The sequence below is a fragment of the Ambystoma mexicanum genome, chromosome 8 (assembly GCF_040938575.1).
Source record: "Ambystoma mexicanum isolate Mex_15411 chromosome 8, UKY_AmexF1_1, whole genome shotgun sequence".
Taxonomy (NCBI): Eukaryota; Metazoa; Chordata; class Amphibia; order Caudata; family Ambystomatidae; genus Ambystoma; species Ambystoma mexicanum.
In genome coordinates this window covers 996,886,223-996,904,822 of record NC_090929.1, presented here as the reverse complement: position 1 = coordinate 996,904,822, position 18,600 = coordinate 996,886,223, and the positions used below count along the sequence as shown (strand labels likewise).

General features: G+C 43.3%; 1 protein-coding gene across 1 annotated transcript in view; it reads left to right on the top strand.

The window, feature by feature from the left end:
* Positions 1–18,600, top strand: part of LOC138472640 (putative 4,5-dihydroxyphthalate dehydrogenase) — a 2,792,617-nt gene that overhangs the window by 2,663,714 nt on the left and 110,303 nt on the right. The gene's annotated exons all lie outside the window — the stretch shown is intronic.

Below are 18,600 nucleotides of genomic sequence, written 5' to 3'. Positions count from 1 at the left end.
TATAATCGATCACACCCCAATTTACGACGATTTTAGGCCTGTTCAGTTTATTTGCTGAAAACAGCATAATAATAGTTTTGGTTAAATTAATATTCATGCTGTATTCTGTTGTGAAACGTCCCAGTTCTTCTAATATAGCCTTCATACCCCCAAATGTATGGTCAACGATGAAAAGGTCGTCAGCGTACAATATTGCTGGGACCTTAGTTGAACCAAAATCTGACAGGGCAATTTGCATGATTTTGTAATCGAGAAATCAATAGGGACATCTAGAGATTGAAAAGAAGGGCCGCGAGAAGGCATCCCTGTTTGACCCCTTTGTTGATTTTAAAAGGTCTCGACAAGCGCCCTTCATTCTCTAAGCGTATGCAAGCAGTGTTATTAGTGTGGAGCTTAATCAAAATTTCTAATAACCATGAAGGGCATTTTAATTCAGCCAAGATGTCCAATAGCTTTTGGTGATTAACTTGATCAAATGCAGAACGAAAATCAATAAATGTTGCATAGACAGAACGATTCGGATGTTGTTTAGCTCTGGTAGTAATCGCATCAAAGAGGCGAATGTTGAATGTCGTACTTGACCCAGAACAGAAACCAGACTGAAATGGATGCAATAAATGATTGGCATCAGACCAACATTGCAGATGGTCAAGCAGAATGGCAGCAAAAGCTTTGCTGGTGGTGTCGAGTAGCGATAATATCCGATCATTTTCGGGCATGCTTCTTGACCCCGCTTTGTGGACAGGAATGAGGATCGAGGTGGACCAGGATGCTGGGATTTGTTTTTCCTTGCATACCTTTTTACATAGTACGTATAGAACCTCTGCCCACATATCGGGGTCATGTTTGATTACCATTGAGGCAAGTCCGTTAGGGCCCGGTGCCCTGGAGTTTTTGAATTTACTAATCATTTTTATGATATCTTGTATGGTAAACAACAAGGGTCATTCATCGGAGCTGAGGCTAAGAATGGAAACAGAGGAGTGTTCATACATAATATTGGTGAGGTAAGCTACCCATGTGTCTTCACTAATAGCATTTAGCAGTTGGGGAAGGGCATTGCCTCGTACTTTATTCAACATGTTCCACACCAACCTGGTATCTCCCGCTTTCAGCACACCTATCATCTTTTGCCACTTCATATTTACCTTCTCAAGTTTTCTGCCTTTACATCGCCCTCTGTACATAGCATTCTATTCTTTTCTTTAATACAATGTAAGAACAAATAGACAGATGTTTATTTCTTAAATTTCAGAGATCTCTACGATGCCAGCATCGAATTGCAAGGAGCTCACCATCATATGTAGTGTTACATGTTTTCCCATATAATTGCTACAGAGGCAACTTCCCTAGTAATTTTCTTAATAAGATTTTCTATTTCTTCACAATTCATGACTACAATAGCAGTCTCCATATGATCAATCAATTGGCGTAATCTTTTTGTCATTTTCTTTGCTTTTAAGACATTCCATTTGATTCTAGTCCTACTATTTGTCACACCAATTTCCAGAGGGTCCCAAGTGGGCGTTGGGAAGAAATGACCAAAATAGCATGAATTAAGAGGTGGTCACTGTGTGACATGAGTATAACTTCAAAATCTCGTAAAAACTGGAGTGCAGGCATATTTTCACAAATATAGTCAAGGGTGGCAGTTTTGTTACCACTAGCCCATGTACATTTACCCGAGGTATCACCGGCATTTCTGCCATTTAGTGACCACATATCCCAGTCATTCAAGAAGTTCGACCATGCAACTCCCCTGCTATTTTCTTTTTAGATTTTATCATAACATTTGTTGACCTAATATTTTCAAAATTGGCTTTCATTGTGTTAACCCCACATTGGGCATTTAAATCACCACCAAGGATGACTACATCGTTACCTTCATGTATGAGCCATTCAGTAAGTATTAAATCCAAAGGCCCAAGTATCTCATTCAAACAGTCACAGGCAGGTGGGTCATAAACATTAATTATCGGGATGTTAGGGGCAGCAGGAGTGTTTTTAGCTTTCATTTGAATGGCTAACACATTATCAAATTCAAGGATCTCACTAGCATTGAAATCGTGACTGATCCCAATAATAAGGCCACCATAAGGCCTCCCCTGTTCGCCCTTTCTAGCGTGACGTTGAGATATGCGATGGGTATCGATGTGGTAATCTCTTAGTAGCCATTTCTCTTGTAACAATATTATGGGGAACTTTATAAGAATGTCCAGGGATTTTCCTAGATTGAGGAAATGAGCATGACCCCTTCGTGTTCCAGGATACTATTGATGTTTTTCATGGTTGCAGCATTTCCATCTGGCCCACTAATTTCTTAAGCCATTTCCATCCGGCTTGATTTTCGCTGACAGATTCCACTTGTTTTGGGATAACTCTTGGAGCAGTGAGTTTAACTGGGCCACAATGTTCACACTGCTGAGTAGCAGCCGGCTCGCGGATAGGTACATCTAGTTTAAATCCAAGGAAGTCAAGTGACTCTGTCTGAGACCGTATGAGAGAGGCAGTAGCTGGAAGAGCGCAGTGAATCAAAGTTATTGCTCCAAATGGGCGCTTCAAAGGTTGGATGAACCCCATATCCGAAGATTGTAATATCCGGAGAGCCGGAATTTTAGAGCAAATGGCAATTAATGCAGATCTGTTTAGAAATGCTGATAGTGACCACTCAGTTGTTTAATGTGGCCTTACACTTGTTCCAAGGGTGATCATTTACATGTTTCCTTTCATGGTCCACTTTTTTCTTTCTGTTTATAGTTGGTACATGCGGGTTTCCATATTACCGGGTGCACCAAGACAGATTGATCACCTATCGATACATTGGCCACTGCAGAATGTTCTCCGCTAGATTTACTTTCATGTAGTAGCCAGCTTGTAAGTGGCCCTGTTTTGTGGGATGGCTGCTTTTTTCTGCAATTTTTTCGTTTTCATACCCGTCTCGATTTATGTTTGTAGTCATTTATCGAGGTAGCAGTAGAATAGACTGTGGGCCTCCGCTGCATCTTCGATACCAGCCAGTTCGATGGGTTTTTAGGTAAGTTGTTTCAATTTTTTCATTTGCAGATGTTTTTGTTTACGGGTTGGATACCTCAAAGGCGACTTCGTGATATTGTAGGCATTATGCTATGTATCATTACCCGATCTGGGCAAAGTGCTTTTTATTTCATCGGGCTTGGTATCAATATGGGCTTCCTTCAGTTCATCTGTTACCTTAGGTTTGGAGATGTCCTTGTGATGGCATAAGAGTGACTCCAAAATCTCGCTGTGCTTTTGGGATTGTATGTATATTAGATTGTAAAGTTTTATTAAAATCTTGAGTGCAAAGTGCATCAAACTGGTGGATGGTAGAACATTATGCTCCTTCAACCCATCTTCTTTGGTATATGGCATACGTGGTATATTGGCCGTTGCTCTTCTCTCACGCATGATCAAAACATATTCCTGGGGCATGGAAGGGATTGACTGGTGATGCATTGAAGCAGTCAAAGGGAAGAGGGAGGGCACACTAGATAGTCAAAAGGATGGACTATTGGGCATTTGTTGCGGTTTCTAGTGTTGGGAGACAATTTCAACATGTGGGTCTTCACTTCGAGCTTCTGCAGCTTTCATGGCTACTCTTTTGACTCCACAGAGACGATAACATAAATCCAGAAGTGAATGATCATCTATTGCTCCCATAGAAGCGTGAGATGGTAGGCTAAAATTGGCATTAGCTTTAGGTGAATGAATTACAGCTGACACCTTAACCAGAAATAAAACTGGCGGATGCCCAGGGGATCATTACCAGGTTTTAAAAAGTCAATGATCTGACCAAGTAGTTTAGGAGTGTTTGGTTTTGTATTTTTAAATTCAGATTTCGTAGGTGAGGTATTAATGTTATTGTGTTTCCCGGCTGTGGAAACATCATGTTCTTCCCTGTGGTAGCCGGACAATTTGCCGTAATGTTTAGTTTTCCTAAGATTATAATGTTTGGGTTTGCTCATCGTTTTGCCAGGCATAGTTACTTGCCAACCGCAATCGCTTACCTTCCAACTGAAAAGCTAAGTGTGTCAGATGCTTTGGAAGTAGAACATGGGACACAAACGGTTGTAGATAGGCTCTTAGTTCTCTCTTTCCGTTGTCAATGCCAGTATTTCCTCGCAAGGGGTAGTGCAGCCGCTGTCCTCTGCCGAAAACCGCCAAACACACTTGTCCTCACACTCCGCTTCACGCTCCGCGTGAGCGGCTGTAGGGATAAGGAGGCAGCGCTCTCTGGCACAGTAAACGGAGTAGAAAGACTCTCAAATAGCAAGTCAAGGATTCAGGTCCCCCCTCCGCACCGCCAAACACACTCATCCTCCACTCTGGTATCAATAGTGGGAGGGTTAGTTAGATTAGTTGGGACGGTGGACAGATTCTTTTTAAGACGTCACTGATGACTGACGAGCACCTTAGTTTGTTGTGTTAGGTAGGAAATACCCTGTAGAACAGGGTGAGATAGTCTTTTACTTTATTCTTTAATAAAACATACACAGTAAAATGTCAAACACAAGTCCTTGTCCTTCTGACCCGCCACAGAGCTCACAGGCTTGGTTGCCTAGACGATCTTTCAGCACTGGGGCACCCTGGAACTAGCCCTCTTGTCTACAGTACAGAATGCAACATGTCATCTACACACATTGGATGGGTAGGGTGTCAGTTTGGTAGGTATTCTGTCCTTTCATCCACAGTCCTTTTTCAACACATTTGTTTACGAAAAATGTTAAATGAAAAAACTCATTGAAAAATATAGGGTGTTGGGAAAGTGCATATAAGGGGGTACACACGTTTCTCATTGTTTATTAGTGCTTGGGATAGGATACTTTTTCACTTGCTGGCACTACCGGTCAAGTTGTTATTATGGTGTCAGGGAGGCATACATCCGAATTTGTAGCTGTCTGTGGCTTATGATGGCAACCCCTTAACTTTACTGGACATATGCTGTATGCGCGGCTGGAACAAGAGGGGTGACTGTGTATAACATTTAAGAAAATGGGCATTTAAGGCTGCACTTAGCACATGATGGCAGGGACTGGGTCAGTGAGGTCGTACATAGAATGTGATGACTATAACTGGCTTAGGGGGCTTTATCTTGTATACTATAGCAGAATGTGAGGCTGAATTTGGTATATGATAGCAGCACCTGACTATGTGAAGGTGTACCTTGCTTACAATGACTCTATCATGTGAAGCTATAACTGGCATCTGATGGCAGTACTTGGGAATAACAGGCTGTACTTGGGAGGCTGTGAGGTTGTGCCTTGTGTTGCGTCCGGAGAACAGATCAGGAAACACAGTAAGTGTAAATTCCCTTTGATCTCATCAAGTTACAGCATTTACAAACCACAACTGCTTCATTCCCCATAGATTGGAAGATGGGTTTCTTCTATCTCTTACTGTTACTCCCCATACGTCTGAGCATGATTCACATGCTTTCTTCGGTCAGCAACACAATATATCTCTATTTATACATACTTGCCAACATGACCCATTCCAATCTGTAGGTGCTCATCCAGTCCTGTTTTTCTTTTCTTTGTAGTCTAAGTTTTATAATTGGAAAAGTGGAAACTTCAAATCCCAGAATGCAAAGAAAAAAACAGGACTGGATAAGCACCTACAGATTGGAATGGGTCATGTTGGCAAGTATGTTTATGCACAGCTCTCAACCATTTCTGTCGCAAAAGCGGGTGAAAACACCGATTCTGTTTTTGGCGGGTGAGAGCCTTTGGAATGAATGGGCATGCTGGAGGCTTGGCGGGTGAGTCAGCTCTTTACAAGGCGGGTGACACCCGCCAAAAGCGTGTGAGTTGAGAGCTATGGTTTATATACCTTTGTTCGGTTCGTCTGTGCTTTACATATAGTTATTGCCCCAACCGTTTTCGGGGGATCTTTACATTTACCCTTTTTCCAGATCACTGAAAATGGGAATCTGGTTATTAGACCCGTTATGTGTTTGTGAACTGATTCAGCTTGTTCTTTCTTTAATATATCCGATATTGCTACACATGGGTTTATTTACTCATTCATTCTCTTCCAAGATGGCCGCCCGGGCCTCTTCTGCCACTACATGGACACAAACACGACCAGGATGTTTTGTCCTTTCTCTATTTCTGACACTTTCTTAGAACTAAACGCTCAGCATCTCGGCTCCACGCTGTATCGATCAGAGACATTATACCCGTTCGACTCATCTCAACGTATATCATCAGACTGTGCTTATTGGGACAGGTTAGAACCTAAGTCTTGTATTTTTATCAACAATGGAGCTACTACGCATTTAGCATGTGTATAGGGTTTCCATGACAATCAGGGAAGCCATATCTGCCTACATTTGAAAATCAAAATTCCTGAGATTTATGCCCCGCCCACGGTTACACAAAACTCAGCCCATTTTCACATGGCTGCGCCCACATGCCAAAAAGGTAAACTGGTGTAATGTGATGTGACGTCAGAAATGTGCAGTGCATATTTCAATTTGAACATTTCATTAAATTGCGTTTTCAGAACCACCCAAATTGCACAGGACAAAAGGCATTCACCTCCCATAAAATCAACACGTTAAAATGTGCACGTGTAAACTCCAAGAACCAATACAAAGGTTTTCCCTGAATTTTGCAGTACAGAAAATTGGACATTTCAACTTAGTTGTTTTTCATCAGGTTATATAGTGCAGTGGTGAGTTGTCCAGCCTGCAAACCTGATGGCTGTGGTTCAATGGGGCTGAGTCCACCCTAACCTGGGCAAAAAAGAACAAAAGCAAAAGAAACACGAGTTTGCATTGAAAGTCGGCAAAAAAGAATGAAAGGTGAAGCAAAATAAACACGCGTTATTTTGCTTCACCTGCATTCTTTTTGCCAATGTGCTGGAAGAGTTACAGTCATTGCTGCAGAGACAAAGCCACACTCAGGCAGGGAGTCCAGCAATCAGTGAAAGCTGTCCCCCACCAAAATTCCCTCTTTAATAATAATGGCTGAGGATTCATGTTTGAATGGAGTTGTTCAACCTGCCAAAAGACAGCAAGGTGGAGAGGAAGGTGGAAGAGATGACAAGCTTTTGATTTGCTTACTGAACTGAGGACTGATATAGCAGAAATCAAGGCTAAGATGACTAATGCTGAGGAAAGGTACTTGGAACTTACTACTAAAGTGATCTCTGTAGAGGAACATCTTACTACAATTGATGATCAGGCTGTGTGTCTAGCAGACAAAGTAAGACATTTGAAATGGCAAATGAAAAATTGGCTTCCAAGCTCTCTGAGCAGGAAAACCTTTCTAGAAGGAAAAATATGAGGATTGCCGGTTTTCCTGAAAATGCTGAACATGGAAATCCTGTATCCTTTTTGGAGAAAACTTTAATCTCTATGCTTAAATTGGACCCTAAAATGCCTCTAGAAATTGAAAGGGTGCATAGATCACTTGGCCAAAAACCAGCTTTAGGTCAGCGTCCCAGACACTTTATTGTCAAGTTTCTTAGATATCCCACCAGAGAGTTAATTGTCAAGAAATCTTGAGAAATTGGTGACCTTTTATGGGGTGGGGCCAGGGGGACAAAATAAATGGTGTTTGCTGACCTGAGTAAAGATGTTATGGAAAAAAGGAAATGCTTTTTTTGCTGCCAAGGAGAAGCAATAGACAAGCATCTGAAATATTATAGTATTCATCCTGCAATCCTACGTGTTGCGGTGGAGGGACAGGTGCATTCATTTGCTGATCATAAGCAAGTTGAAGCCTTCTTGACTGATTTGGAAACTGTGCCAATGGAGGCTCAATCAATACCTCAAAAAATTGTACAGCAGAAGAAAAAAAAGAGATAAGTGATTCCAAGTGTCATTTCTTTCACAAACTATTTTTGCATTTTTATTACTCTTTTGATTGATTTGAGTTAATATATAATATTTTCACATATTTTTATTTTAATAGATTTTTCTTTGGTCTGTTAGTTTAAAACGGCAGTTTTTTGCTTTTGTTTACGTTCGGATCTGTTCGAGTGAAATGGGGGAGCAAGCGCTTCTAATTTGAGGAAAGCACCTTCTGATCTTCAAGTCACGTGACTTCTTGGCTTCCTGTATTACGGTCATCGTCGTTTTATACAGCGTTTGGATGGATGCTGCTGAAACGCGCTGTGTGATCAACGAATCCGAGGAACCCGACAGAGGTAGTGGGTGAGATGAAGTACTGCAGCGGCTTCACAGATAAAAGTGCAGCGCTGATGGAGCCAAAGAAGCATGCCCCTCCTAAAAACAGAGGTAATGATGTGTGAGGTTTCTGAGTATGACGCTGAACCACGGCGCTGTGCGGCTCCCTATATTATCGCCTTCCTGGAGTCGGGTGGCGGTACCAGCAGGCACAGAGGTCAAGATGTTGCGCTGTGGAGCACTGGGTCCAGTCCTGGGGTATACTAGATTTGTAATCAACAGTGAACTGCCATTCGAGATCCAGGGCAGAACAGACTTTAAGTTAAAGGCCCTCCAGAGCCTTCACAATGATATTTTGCCAGTTTAGAGTGTCTAAAGCAGACACATTTGCAAAGGGATGTCGGATGAAAAAGGTTCTCATACCTTAGGCCCAGTTTCATTTGATTGATTTAGCGCATATGAGTGTGAAAAAAGTACCAAATACCAAATTGTCCTTCAGCAGGGCATTTTTCTCATCTAGCAGCCTCGGCTGATTGAGAATGTGAAATGTGTGACACTGAAGAGTCATTTGAGAATGAGGCAGCTGCACTTATTGCTAGATTAGGATGCAGAGGACACCCAAAACAGTGAGTTAGGAAAGCAGCCAAAAGGGTCTACAACAACCACAAGGAACTTCTCTTAGGGCATAAACCCACAACTGCAAAAGATAAACAGCAGGAATGCGTGACCGCCTTCACTGATTTAAGTCTTAATATCAAGAACATTATTTGTAAACATTGGAAAATATTCCATGAAACAGTGGAGAATGTGGAGAGACACCGTTTTGCTTATAAAAAGTAACTCGATTGGTAACATAGTGAGCAAAAGTAGTCATGGGAAAGAAGAAACTACCAACAACTCTCTTCCTAAATATGGATTAAAATGATAAATAAATATGGATTCTCAGTCCGATAACAGGCCATCTGTCACATCCCGGTTAACATCCCGGTTAAATTGGAGACTACCATGGCGTTTGTCCGAGCGCTACCCGACACGTAGAACCCTTTGAGACTACAATTCCCACAACTCCCGCTACTTGTAGTCACGTGACACGTGCACTACGTTGTTGTGTTTCCCTCATTGTGGACCGTATTTAAATGCCGGCTATTCGGAGATCGGGTGCTCCTAAACTGTTGTTAGTTACGAGCTCCTGTTCCCGGACTCCTGTTTAAATCCTTGACTACCCAGCGCTCGAATCAAGTTGTTGTCTCTGCCTTGTCCTTGTCTGCCTCCCGACGCCTGCCTCCCTCGATTGTCCCCCTTGGATTATATGAACCCAGCTTACTCATTATTGACCTCCCATTTCTGAATCCTTAAGTCTTGGTGACCTGATAACCCGAACATTTCCGTAAGGGAACTAGCGTGAGGTGAACGCTCGCTTCCCTGGTTATTTCATTTCTTTTCCTTGTCCGCTCCTGTTACTTTGAACATCTTTCGGAACACTTTGCTGCCTTAACACAGGATTGCTTTGAACACTTTTTGGGACGCTCTGCTGTTCAAACTCTGGATTGCTTTGAACACTTTTTGGGACGCTCTGCTGCTTAAACTCCGGATTGCTTTGAACACCTTTTGGACGCTTTCCTGCTTTCACCGTGGTGTTCCTAGTATACTGGCACACCTTCCCTTCACCATACATCCTCCTTGTCTCTGCATTTCGATACTAGTAGGTTACTGGTATATTGTTTCTACGGAGCAGGTAAGAGTGGGTAATTGTGGGCGGTGTTGGCTGTTTGTTTTCCGGCACTACTTGGCTGCATTTCCTGAACAATTGTTTTGTTCTTTGTCCCTCTAGCTCTGACGATTCTGCTCCTGCCTTTTCACTCAAGCCCCCGGCCTGCCAGGTGTATTGATCCCTGTAGGCTGAGCTCTTGGGAGGGAAGAGTTTGGCACATCACCATAAAGATTTCATATTCCTTGAGTGAAGGTAACTTCCCCAAAAGAGTGGGGACGTATTATCTGCAACGACCAGAAAACTATCCCTGAGTTGTGACACCATCACTCTTGCATGTGCTGTGAACTTTGTAAACACACCAAGGAATCAAATGAAATAGACATTGGTCTGGTGAAACCATGGGTGCAACGCAATTTACCAACTGCAACACTTGGCACGTGATTTACCTGACCACTTGTCCCTGTGGTTTAAGGTGACTGGGTAAAATCAACCGTAAATCTGTGAGCACAGAAGTGGCTTAAAAATCCAATTGAACAAGTGTCTTTGCTGAAACATTTTATTGAAAAACAACATGCTCTCCCTGCCTGATATAATTGTTGGTGCAGCTTGCTTTCTGGGGTCTGCAAGATTGTACTGTTGACAAAGGGAGAAGGACAAGTGGGAGATGATATGAAGGAGGGGAGTCTGACTAAAGCAGGGTTTATTTGATATGTTTTGTTTTTCTTATTTTTTTATTTGTATTTAATCAATGAAAGATTTTTACAAAATAGATTTTTTGCGTTTGCTTGCAAATAGTTCTAATGAGGCTACTTGGGATACTGCTCTCAATTTCATTCTTGAGAAGGTCAAGGTCAAATACCAGTTTGTTCATTGTCGTCCTCAGACTGATCGTAGCCCTTTGGCAGTTGAGATTTCCCAGAGTTGCTTTTTTTAAGGCAATGTCCAAAAGTTTGGCTGCGGCCCTTGACCATCTGGCAGAATCACCAGAAATAAGCCGACACCAGCCAGTTTCTTTGCTTATTGTCGAAGGGTAAGATATTAGCGGTGCCAGGTAAGCCTCTCTTTCTGAAGACAGTGGAGGACAAGACGTCAAGAGATGTCTAACAGTTTCAAGTTGATCGTCGTTTTCACATAGATGACATGAGGCTGTTATAGATTTTGATCTGATGGCCAGAATTTCTCTTGTATGTAGGATGTTTAGCCGAGCTCGCATGAACGTTTTTCTCAAAGCTTTTTCAGGGAATTTATTGCAGTATTTTAATGGCACTTTCGGTTTAGTGTGTCCCGGCAGAAGATCTTTGAGTAGTTTATGTGACAGAATTTTTTCATTTGTCAGGATCCAGTCTTGCTGCACTATTTTTTTCTTTTATTCTCCTGGGATTTGAGATTAAGAGTTCTTCCGTGCAGGCTATCTCTTCCGATTTGTCTTTCCGTTTCTTCACCCAAGCAGTTAGTGGTTTGCACCCTCCTTTTTGGATTTCTTGAGCTACCACCTGGAAGATGGGGAGGGCGTCTTGGGAGACAATTTTTCTAAATAGCTGGAGAGCACCTGCTCCACTGATGCAGCAAGGGACATGAGACCAAGATCACGACGGATCGCCGCCACAGGTGCTGATTTAGGGAGGGTCAGTACCGTCTTCCACACAAAACCTTCGAGCTTTTGCCATAGATCTTCTGGAAGGCTTAGGTTTGCACACATTCCATACGCTAGAGCAGGGACTATTTTCGACTTATAGAAATTTAGAGCTGGTATCCATGAGAACTTTCCAAATTTTCATCAAAGGCTTTCAATTGAGCTGTCAGGTTTTTTGTTTTGTCCCACAGAGCCTCCGTGGTGGTGTTTTCTTTCAGAGAATTGTCTATCCACACCCCAAGATATTTGTACTCGTTGACCTCTTCTAGTTTCTTGTTCTCCAGAAACCAGGCCTAAGTAGTTTTGCGGTCAGCTGTTGACTTGGTGAAGAGCAGGATTTTTGTTTTCTGAGTATTGATTTCTAGTTTGTTTTCTTTCATGTAGGCAGAGAGATTTGCTAATTGCCGCTGTAGACCTATTTTTGTCTGCTCCATAAGGATCAGGTCGTCCGCGTACCATAGCCTAGGCACTTTTGACAGACCCACCTTGGGTGGAAATGAACAAATTTTCTCCTCGGTGTACTGGAAATCGCCTATGAAGGCAATCAACAGTGCTGGTGCCAGTGGGCAACCTTGCTTTACCCCACGATTGGTCAAGATTTTACTAGACAGGTGACCTTGCTGGTTCAAACTAACACGCATAGAGGTTTGAGTGTGTAAAGCCATGATTGGATCCAGGATTGAGGTTGGGCAGTTCCGGATTTTCAGTTTTTCCCAGAGTTTCTCGCGATCCACCATATCAAATGCCTTTGATAGGTCGACCAGGGCCAAATGAACTTTAGGAGCACCTGCTTTCACCATTGCTTTGATGATGTTTAATATCAGGATGTTAATCATGGTCCCTGTGCCCTTCTGGAAGCCCGTCTGAAAAATGTCAGATGCCGGCGAAGCTTTAGCCCACTTCTGAAAATGCGTTAGTAGTAGAGTCGCAAATATTTTTCCCAAAATGTCCAACAATGCAATGGGTCTGTAATTTGCTGGATTTTCCCTAGACCCCTTTTTGAAAATTGGGACCAGTATCGCCTCTGTCCAGGTTGCCGGAATCTGTTTGGTTTTGTGGCAATGTATGAACATTTCCTTTATGACTGCGGCCGTCATCTGGGTGTTTTTTGATGTCAATGTTGGAGAGACCGTCGGGGTCCGGGGCTCTTGAGGTTTTCAGTTGTTTTATTACTCTTAGAATATCTTCCACGTCAGCCAGTTGGACCCAATGATTTTCAGTGTGCTCAATTTTCCCCGCTGTGGACGCTGCAGAGGCTTCAAAAAGGGTGCTGAAATATGACATCCAGTTTTGTTCCGATACTGCATTTGCCATTGGTGGAGCATTTTGCCCGTTGATGGTTTTTAATACATTCCAAAAGTCTCTTGTGTTTTTTGAAGCAAGGGACTTCTGCATGATCTCTGCATCATTTTGATAAAGACTTGCCGCGTGATGTTTTATCCACGATTTATAGTGGCTCTCGCCCTTTCGGAATTCAGCCAATGCCACTGCTGTTTGATGCCTTAATGCGAAGTTTTTCAGGTTCCTTACTTCCCGTCTCTTTGTTACCACCAGCCGGTCATAAGTATGCTTGTGCGCAGGTTTCTTGCCCTTCTTTCCTGAAAAGGCCACCCTATGCGGCAGGAGTAGAGGAGTATAGTCTAGTCTTTTCTCAGGTAGGCTGGTTGTTCTAAACTGAGGGTCTGTGCTCAGGCTATCCTTTATGGCCTTGATGTTGTCAGCCGTAAGGCGCAATCTGGACTGTTGCATGTTTGGCTCTACTTCTAAAGCGTATGTAAGCTTTTCCGGTATGTGTGCTCCCCACGCTTGTTTTAGCAAGTTGTGATCGCTTTCCAAAGTTTTCACAACTTTGAAGGATGAAACAAGGGGGATCAGACCTTCAGTTACAAAGATATAGTCCAGGGTAGCAAAGGATTTGTCTCTTTCCCATGTTGAAATCTGGGGTTTGTGGTTTTTTAACGTAGCTGCGTTGAAAAGATTTCTTGATTTCATCAGTTTAGACCACACCAAACCCCTTTTTTCTGCCAAAGACTGGATTGTAATTGGTTTTTCAGATGTTGTCGAAGTTTTGCATTTGGCGTTTAAATCACCGCAAACTATGAGGTTATCAATTTCGAAGTCTGCGCTGGTGGTGTCAATAGCGTCCGCCACTGCGTTGCAGAATCTTTTTGAAGTTGTTCTTTCCGGGTTCCAATATAAGTTTATTATTGCAAGTCTGAGGTGATCCGTGCAGCCTGCTCAGGGTCATATCGCTGCCACGATGTCAGGGTGCCGAGCATACCATAGGCTTTGATGATTTTTGTTTTTGGCGTGACACTTGAGCCAATGCGAATTGCCATAAGAAGACCCGCAGAAGGCCTTCCCATTAATGATTTACAAGCTGGAGAGATTTCTATTGTGAATCCATCAAGTGTCGTGGGGTCTGACAGCCATGTTTCCTGTAAACACAGGATGTCGAAGCTTCCTAAGTTTATGTCGCTCGGGCGAGTCAGATCGTTGAAGCCTCTAGTGTTCCATGATGCCATAATTAGGTCTTTATTGGCCGATTTCGGGGCCAGTTTCACTGTAGACGCCGGGAGCTCCAGAGGACTTCCTGTTCGCTGCTATTTCTTGTTGGATCGGCTGAACGTGTCTGCCAGCCACTTCCACGGTCCATCTGAGATTTTTCGCTTGTGCTGATATATTTGACTTTTCGTGGTGTCATCCCATTTGTCTGCAGAGTTGATTCTATGTCTCGGTGGTGCATGTTTTTATAATTGAATCTGTGATGTGGAGTCCGTCTGGTGTTTTCCCATTTTGGTGAGGATTCTGGCTTTTTGTCTTTTTCTTTCTGATCTACGTAAGCATGGTCATTGTACAGGCGCTGGTGTCTAGTGGTTGTGTTCCTCGCTGAGTCTTGCCTGTGTTTTTGGTTATAGAGTGCTTCAGTTTTTGAGATGTAATGAACCCTTGTCGGGGAAGCCCTCTTCCGAATTTCTTTTTCGGGCAGCTTTCGAGCCTGTTTAGGTACTAGGGTCAGATTAAATCCTAGTTTATGTAGATCTTTGTAGACCTCTGCGGAGATTTCTTCAAGCCCTTCGTTTCTTACATGGATGAAAGCTTTTGCTCTGTGGTCCCGATGATATGGTTCGACTAATTTGATATCATTAGTTGTCAGATGGTTTAATTTCTTGACTTTTTCTACAGTTTTGAGGACCATTTTTCTATTTAGGACCATGTAACCTTCTTTTGCTGACACTTGTTCGATTTTATAAACTGTAGTTCCTTCAAGTTTTGTGTGAAGTTCCTTGGTTCCTTTTGGCGCCCATGAGTTTTCTGTGAGCTTCCTGGTCATTACAGGGTGCTCACGTTCATTTTGTATTTCTGGGGACATCGCCCTGTTTTGTCTTTGCTCTCTAGTGCTCATTTTATGACTATCTTTAGGTTCTGTTTGATTCTTGACAACCTCCTCTCTCCGACGTCTTTGTCTAGGAGCTTCTTTGGCGTCCTCTATTTCCTCAGATTCGCTTGTTAAGATGGTTTTTGCTGCATCTTCTAAATATGCTTTGGATTCCGGTTGGTGTGAAATCGTTATAATTTGAGAGTCTTCTGCGTTGTCGTGATGTTGGGACAGATTCATTAGATCACTATTTTCTTGAAAATCCTCGATCGTTTTGGGCGATTTAGGCAGAAGATAATGGTCTAGATTAGTAGATGACGTAGGTTGAGAGTGATCAGTCGTCTTTATTTTTGGCTCTTCGTGTTTCTTTCCTTTTGAGCCAAGACCCACAGCCAACATTGGCCGGGATGCCTTTTCTTCAATTTCTTCAATTTTCTTTGGTTCCAGTCTAGATGTATTTTTGATTTGTGTAGTTTGCGTTAATTGAGTTTTTTGCAGCTCCCGCTCAGTTTGCTCATTTGTTTTCCTTGATTCAGATGTGGCAGATAAATTCCCTGAAGATTTCCTTCCGAAAATAGGTGCTAAGTCCTTATGGATTTGCCCTTCGGCTCTCTGCGAGGCAGTAGGGATTGTAGATAACCGCTGTTGAGCGGGATTCTGCTTTTCCATAAATTGGGCTTCTAATGTTTTCCTCCATAGCTGTTTGTGATGACGTACTTTTCTTATCTAAAGCTGTTATGAAACCTTCGATGAAGGTCAGTTTTTCTATCATTGCCGCTGACATGGAGGTATTATCTCTAAGAGTTTCGTTGATATACTCATAGAGCTTGGCAAAGGGGTTTAGTGCGATTGTGAAAGATTACATTATTTGCAGCAGATCTATTTTTTTGCTAGGGGAGTCTTTCTGTGTCGGAGCTGATATTTCACTAAGTCTTCGACTGGTGACCGGTGTGTGAAAGCCCTTGTCACCAGTGTAGGGAGAGGGTCTGTCCGGACTTCTTCTGTCTGTGGACAGTAGTGGATCCTGAATACGCCTATCTTCCTCTGCTGTTCGTCCTTTATGGTATCGTGAGGTTTCTGGTATATGGGCTGTAGTCCAGGCATGTCTTTCTTTGATTATTGCCGTTGCCCTTTTTGGAGAGCACCGGACTTCCAGAGGCGTACTTGGCAAAAGAGGACTGGCTACTTTCTGAGCCCCACGAGTCGCAGTTGTTTAATTTGTCTTGGGTCCCAACAAACTCTCACCGCTACTATGGGGGCTTGGGGTAATTGGCGGCTGTGGGGGCAGCCCGGTGCCACCGTCCTGGGATGTAGTACTTGTTGTTTTTTCTGTAGTTATTTCCTTTTGGGCTAAGGCTTGGGGTTGGTTCAGAAAATAATCCTTAAGAGAGGATGATATTAAGGGGGTTGGAAGACTCTTTGTACTTCCTTGCTTTTTGGGTCCCAATTTCCTTTGTTTTTCCGTATATGTTTTATTTGGAGTCGATTTTTTTGTCGGACCTTTTGTGCTTGGATCCGTTGTTTCAGGGCCAGTGGGCTCGTTTCCTGTTTGTAGTTTCCTTGGCCTTTTGAGGCAACCGTTGGCAAGGTTGCACTTTTGTCTTTAGGAGTGGTCGTGTTCGCAACATCTTTTGGGTTTTGGATCTGATTCCCCCGCCGTGGAGATGTTAAAAGTTTGTCCTGTGCTTTTTCTGTCGGACAGGCTTCTGATGTTTCCTCATCTGAAGTCCTAAGGTCGTAAGTTATTAATTGATCATCTTGGTCCGAGGTGAAAGAGACGGTTGAAGTGAGCCTTAAAGGCCGGTTTGAAAAGGAGGATAGTGTTTGGTTTCCACTGTGAAGGTTGATATTTCTGTGAATCAATGCCGTCGTTTGGGCCTTGCTTTGTGGAAGAGCCTGGCTCTCAGTGTCTCCAATTTTATTTTTCACCTCGTTTTCGGCCGACGGAGGGTTTTGTGATGGATGTGACCCAGCGTTTTCCAAGACATGTGATGTGGTTTCTGACCCCCACCGTTGAGGTTCCTGTCAAGGCCGTCCTCCGACAGCCTCAGGCAAGAGACCACTCGTCGATACGGTAGAACAGGAGGGGGTCCATAGGTCAGTTTGTTCAGTCGATGGCACGTATTCCAAAGTGGTCGTTTGGTTATTTCTTATGCTCTTTCCTGTCTCAGCCGCCTGGCAGGACCCCACTGGAGGGGGAATATCGCCGTGGTCCAGTGGATCCAGTCCGTACTCTGCAGCTTGCCCCACCTGTGCTTCGGTCCCTGCTTTGGCACAGAGTGCTGTGGGTGATCGGAGGCGTTTAGCTGCCGTTGGAGTTTTTTGAGCCTCTAAGATCATTGACGAATCAGCGACAATCGGGCTCGGAATCGAGCCATCTGGATGGACGATCTGGGGTGTAGGTGACGCAAGACATTCGCCCCCAAGTTCGTTTAGAAGGGTGTCGCTACGAAGCCACCGCTTCTCGTGGGTTGGCTCGGTCTGAGGTGGCAGTGCCATGTTAACCGTAATAGGTCTGAAGATATTGAAAAGGCTGAATCCGAGGTCGCAGGATATGTGTGGGGAGGCCAAGGGGAGGAGGGGCAGATAGCAACGTTCACCAGCAAGAGCCCCTTCACGGATCAGAGTAAATGCAGATAGAATGCAGATAGCAACGTTCGTTTCTGAAGTAGTGTGCAGTTCAGGTAAGGCTGCAGCGTTCGCCCCTTGGGCGGATGGCTCGTCGTGAAAAGGATGTTTGGAGTCACGTGATTCCTCCAGGAAGCGCTGAGGCACCACGGCACCTGCAAGAGCCCCTTCACGGTTCAGAGTAAATGCAGATAGAATGCAGATAGCAACGTTCGTTTCTGAAGTAGCGTGGTTTACCACGGACAAATACACAAGTAAAGTGGCGTCATTGTTTCAACAGAGTGAAACTGGCTTCACAGAGTCAATTCAGAGACTGCCACGACTATCTTCCTTTAGGATGAAGGTTGGCTGAGATACGGTGCGCACTGTGACTTGGGCTAACTTTCAAACTGCCCTCATGTTTGCTGTGCTTTCAGTTGCTTGTTTTGTGGTCTTTCCATGGTACCTTTTCACTAATATCTATATACGTCAGAGTAACTGTCTATCATTATAAATGTTTGGTAGTTCTGTCACCTTGTTGCATATACTGTAAACTGATTGATCTGGTTATTTTCTCATCGGATTATTGTGCATTGACTTACATATAATGCATGCTATTTGGCTCCTACAGTCTGTTTTTATATACCTGAGCTTTTTAAGGCCAGGTGAGACAGTTTCCTTTATGCTCAATTCAGATACATTTTTTGGGGGGAAGGCCTGTTTGATGTATCCATTCTGTTAAGTGCTCTATTCCAACTGTGATGATCGTTAATGAGATTTCTTTGAGAAGCTGAGTTTAAAAAGAATGTTATACTTTTCCTTTTTTCGCCAACTTTAAGGAGCTTTTTACTCTGTCCGGCATTGTATACATTTGTCTTGTAAAACGGATTTTGGATGAGGCCAATGCAGTGTGGTATATCTTTACATTTCAGTATGTAACATCTAGTGCATGCCTGTGGTTTGTATAGTATGCATCAGTATGTCGCTGTGCTGAGATGTTGTCATTGGCACTCTGTCATTCACTTCTCAATACTTTCTTGGGTCTTTCCTGATTTGGATATTTTATTACTATTTAAAGTAGCAGGTCTGTTCCATGCTCTGACTCTAATTAATGGTCA